Consider the following 6,000-nt stretch of genomic DNA (forward strand, 5'->3'; position numbering starts at 1 on the left):
TAAAGATAAAGAGATCTCACCAGCTTTATTCTCAACAGTTTCTGACTTGCCACAGAAAGTAGGTACAGATCCCTCCCTCAGAAGAAGTCTACTGCAAATCCTGCTGTGTACTGTCTGAGGTTCTCGACCAGCAAACCAAAAGTGATGAATGATTCTTAAACTGATCTAATGGGCGGGGCTCTGGTGGGGGTTCACGGGTGAGGGGTGGAGCCAGGGTGGTTCTATGCAGGTTTTATTGTGACGTCGCAATAAGGGAGGGGTCTTCCAAGCAGCTCATAGAAGAAAATGATTCCTGACACCAAACTCTTTCAGCTGATTCACAGAATATGGATGAATTATTATTATTATTATTATTATTATTATTATTATTATTATTATTATTATTATTATTATTATTATTATTATTATTATTATTATTTATTTATTTATTTATTTTATTTTTTTGGTGCAAACACATTTGGCAAACAACTTTATGTTGAACTTGAACTTTATGTATCCAATCTAAGATTAAATATATTAGGATATTAAATTATTTATTATCAGAAACATAATTTGCATGAAAATGCTTGGGCACCCCTGGTCCACATTTCTGCTACAGTAAATTATTAAATCCATAGACGATAAACGGATCTCTAAAAAAACTTAAAGATTAAATATTTCTTCTTTCATGTTCCAAATCTGAAGCTAAATTAGAATTTTTTTGTTTGTTTTATACAGTTTTAAAGTGCCAAAAGAAGGGGAATCACGAGGAAAGGTTGGGAAACCCAACAGATTTGAGCTCTTTTTTACTTTTTACCTTTTTTTTCTGGTGTCAGATCTAAAATTGCTTGTTTATAATCATTAAATCAAGCAGGAATAGCCTGGTTATGCCAGTTTCAAAGCTTTTTAAATATAGCCCTAACAAACAGACATGGGCTCCTCTAAGCAGCTGCCTATCACTCTAAAATTACAATATCTGATTCCTACAAAGCAGGAATTTTGTGATTTGTGTTTTCTTAGTTTGAACAATGAAGACCAAGTTTAAGACCAAGAGAAACTGCAGAAATAACTACTTGAGGGATTGCAAAAATAAAAATAAAAAAAATACAAATTTAACACAGGAAGATTCTGCAGGTTCTACTGTGTAAAAACACTTACAGTAATACAGTATGACCTTCCTGGAAACATCATAAGAAGAAAATCTTTCCACAAAACAAGCCCATGGACAGGTTATGATTAAAACAGAGCTTTTTGGTCTTAATAAGTAAAAAATGATGCAGAAATTCGAAGAAGTTCAAAGAAAAGACCACATTTTCAAGTGTTGGCTGGATTGATCATCTTTGGCCCAGTTTGGGAATAATGGATTCTGATAAATACCCGAAAATTCTGGAAGCAGACTGAAAGTAAATCTGTGGATAGACTTCAAAAGAGAGATGTTACAAATATTTTGCAGAACTAGAAGCCTTTTCGCTAAGAGGGATGGGTGGGAATTCATCTGAACTAGAATTGAAATGCTCTTAGCTGGCTACAAAATAGTCTGTGATACTTTAGCTTTGGGCTATTTTCTTTATTTTTTGTTATTTTGGTATTTATAGCTAGACATGTTACTTAAAATATTAAAGAAGTGTCATCTTTAACTTTTTTCAAAAAATCCTTCTTGGAAATCCAGCCATGTTTAAACTCGTTGAACTATTCACAGTAAAATACTCCTTCTTTGGCCTCTGTTCTGTAGCATCCGTCCACTCAGGCTGTCTGTGCATGTACAGTAATTACAACCCTTTTTATATATTTTACCGAATTGTTGGACTAAAAGAAAGTGGACAGTAGATTTCTGAGAAAAGGCCAATGATGTCGGTTCAAGTAAAGCACATCATTATGAGGCTGATAAAGAGCAAAATAAATACATCTGAGACCGAGACAAATGTGTGAAACAGCCTAGAAGACTGTGGGTGAACACTTTTGGAGCACTTTATTCATTTCTTATAAAGACAAAATGAAAAAAAAAACCAATGAGGTCAGGAAAAAAGACTTTATAACCACTTTAGAAGATTTATCACAAAATAATAATAATGAAATTAGGAAATTAAGAAAGGGTGGAGAATTTATACCATATTTTCTTTGGATCAGAGTGTAATGGACACCTTATCTCAAAAAAAAAGTGAGATATAATGTATATATAATATAAAATATTTAATCTTATATTTTTACAGGACAAAACTGAAGATATTACACTTTGACGCAGTGTAAAGCAGTCAGTTTACAGCTACAGTATAACTGTGTAAATTTACTGTTCCTTTAAAATTAATGTCTAAACCATTGGCAACAAACGTGAGTACATCCCTAAGTGAAAATGTCCAAATTGTTTATATCCAACAGTCATCATTAACATTTCTGTTAATAACTTTATTCATTTATTATTTGATATGCTAGAAAAGTTCTTCTTCCTATTTGTGTGTTAATGAAGTGCCCATTAAAGTAAAGTGCTTTTAAAGTATTTACAACTTAATTTATCACATTATTAAACTACTTAATAAACTATTTATAAACCCTTTATAACAGAGCCTTATTTTAAAGTGGTCCAAAATCAGTTCTTAAATCATCATTTTATTTATTTAGGGAGAATAAATAATATATAATATATATCCAAAACAACCTGTCCCTGTGTGATAATTAAATTATAATTAAAATTAAGCATTAGCGACAACTGGCGATGAATTTTGTTCTATTCTTCTTTACAGACTAGTTTTAATTCTGCCATATTGGAGGACTCTACAGCATGAACAGCCTGTTTAAGATCCTCCACAGCATCTCAATTGAAAAGGACTTTGAAAAGGCCATTTCAAAACCTTCACTTAGTTTTGTTCTTTTGAACGATTCAAAGGTGGATTTGCTGGCGTGCTTTGGGTCATTGTCCTGCTGCAGAACCCAATTACTGTAGGTCTAAGGTTAAGATCCCTAATGACTAATGACCAGACGTTCTCCTATAGAATTCAGCAGAAAAGCAGCCCCGAACCATAACACTACCACCACCATGTTTGAATATGACGTTCTGCTTTGGGTCATTTTCCTGCTGCAGAACCCATGTACTGTAGGTCTAAGGTTAAGATCCCTAATGACTAATGACCAGACGTTCTCCTTTAGAATTCAGCAGAAAAGCAGCCCCAAACCATAACACTACCGCCACCATGTTTTAAATATGATGTTCTGATGTTATGGGATGTTATTACACAAAATGTTGAAATTTGAAGCTCTTACTTCTTACTTCAGGCTCTCTCAGGTTCACTATTTCCCTGGCTCAGTTACCTGTCTGGCAGCTTTAAGTGTTGAAGGCACACTTCACACTTGGTTGATGATGCTGTTTTTCTTGTGACGCGAGCGGCTCGTTCCTGGCACGAGGGAAAATCTATAATCAGTGTAATAAGTGGCGCATATTCAATTTATCTTGCTTGGTCCTTGCTTACTGATTGTGGCTCCCATCCAATTTCCTGCCTGTGTCCTCTCAGCCTTGTCATTAGCCGTGGTCGAGGGGCACACCTCTGGAGCTCATTAGCTTTAAACACTAAACACTTGCTAAAACGTAATCATGAGTAAACACAACCTGCCCTGTGAGCTGCATTCAGCCTGTTTGCACCCTTAACCAACCCTGATTATTCATGAAAGCAGCGTGGAACACAATGAAAACACAAGATTTTTAAATTCACTCTGCTCCCGAGGCCTTTAACACGGACTCAATAGATTTTTTGGTAACACTTTCTATGAATGTCATCTCTATAAGACTCTATAAACATATCCATAACACACTATAATGCATTCATAAGGCATTATAAACATGGCTATACATATTTATAAAACTCTATAATTCATCATAGCCATGTTTATTATGCATCATGAACTGTGATTATAATACATTAATAGCTGTGTTTATAACATGTTATACATCCATACCCAGAAACTCAGTCCCAGCTTGCAGACTGCATCATGACTAAAAAAGCTTCCAACTTATAAACTCACCCTCACTAGTCCTATAAATATATTTTAACCACTCATGAATTATACTTGTCTTAAATATAATATTAGTAGTCAGTTATAATGTATTATAACAGGTCTTTCATTGTGGGACTAGATTTTTAACGATAGATATATATACTATTTTAACATGTATACCATAAGCATAGCTTATAATTTATTATGATCACGAGTCATAATGCTTAATAAACATGGCTTTAGTGGGTTATGCATTTTTCTAAATATTTATAGCCATGTTTATAATGCCTTGTGAATGCATTATAATATATTATGTACGTAGTTATAGAGTCTAATAAAGATGACATTCATAGAAAGTGTTACCGGTTTTTCCTAAAGCTTTGTAAAAGTGAAGAACTTCATTAAACTCAAACGGTAACATTTTCTATGAATCAGCTATCTATAAAGCATCTATAATGCATCTATAAATGCAGTCATAAAGCTTCATAAACCATTCATAATGCTTTATATAACACTTGATATAAGCCTCTCTAACTATAACTACATACATGTGTATAACCTCAAACATAAAACGTTATAACACCACAGTATAAAGCTTTATAGCACAAAGCTTAATAGATGTTGAGTTAATTCAGTTCAGTTAGAGGGAAGGCAGCATCACTGTGGACCTTAATAAAGCATTATGTGAATGAACTCAACATTCAACTATTAAGCTTGATGAAGCAGGTCTCACCATTAATGTTAAGGACAGCACATGCAAATATATTATAATGCATTATATCGCTTTATACTGTGGTGTTATAACATTTTTTATGTTTAAGATTATAAACATTGATGTATAGTTAGAGAGGTTTATGTCAAGTGTTATAAAAAGCATTATGAATGGTTTATGAAGCTTTATGAATGCATTTATTGATGCATTATAGATGCTTTATAGATACCTGATTCAAGTGTTACCGTTTGAGTTTATAAAGTGTTATAAAGCATTACGAATGGTTTATGAAGCTTCATGAATGCATTTATTGATGCATTATAAATGCTTTATAGATACCTAATTCATAGAAAGTGTTACCGTTTGAGTTTATAAAGTGTTAAAAAGCATTATGAATGGTTTATGAAGCTTCATGAATGCAATTAGGATGCTTTATAGATACCTGATTCATAGAAAGTGTTCACTCAAACCTAAGGTTGATTGTTATTTAAAGAATGCTGCATGAACTTGCTCGCAAATTAACAAGTAAACAAGTAACACGAGCAAGTCCTTATTCTAAAAAGTACTTCTTTAACCCTTACAGACCTGAATTCCATTAGGCTCCAGTGAAAAATATAAGAATGCTGTTTTCTGCCTGCAGTGTAGTGTAAAAAATAAAAAATAAAAGGTCTGAGGTAGTTTTTCACTAGTGATTCTGTGTTGGATGTTTTTTTTTATATTTTGTCTAATTCTCTGTCCTGTGATCACATTTTTATTAAAAGCTGCTTTGCGACAATATCAGTTGTAAAAAAGCATGACATCAATACTTTTGATTAGATTTTTATTTGATTTGACTACAGAATGATAAGATAATCCATGCTCCAGTCCAGTGAAGGAAGTGTCCAATCACTAAATGCGTATGTAAATACAGCAGTTCACTGGGAAGCTGATACTATAGGAGCTTCCTTCCTAGTTTGGAATAAAAAGGCAGTGGCCTACTTTCAACTTTGTCTCAAGTTTTGCTATTTGGAAGAATCTTCAGCAAACTCGCTGCAGGCAAATCTTCTGCTTAAAAATGCTACTTGTAGCTATAGTGACAGATACATCTGGCGCTCCTTTTAAAATCTTTCACGTTTTGGCACGATGGCAGAGGATCTGATTTTACACAGTTTGACATCCCGGTTTGCCTTACTGTCATTCACACACTGCAGCATGCAAAATTGAGCTCCAGCATTTATAATTAAAATCAAACGTCTTGCGTAAGCGCTTGATTAAAGAGCCGAATCGGACTCGGAGATTCTTGTTTTCCTGAAACCTTCCCCAAACAAGGCGTTGCAGAATTGTTT

The sequence above is a fragment of the Astyanax mexicanus genome, chromosome 7 (genome assembly GCF_023375975.1).
Source record: "Astyanax mexicanus isolate ESR-SI-001 chromosome 7, AstMex3_surface, whole genome shotgun sequence".
Taxonomy (NCBI): domain Eukaryota; kingdom Metazoa; phylum Chordata; class Actinopteri; order Characiformes; family Acestrorhamphidae; genus Astyanax; species Astyanax mexicanus.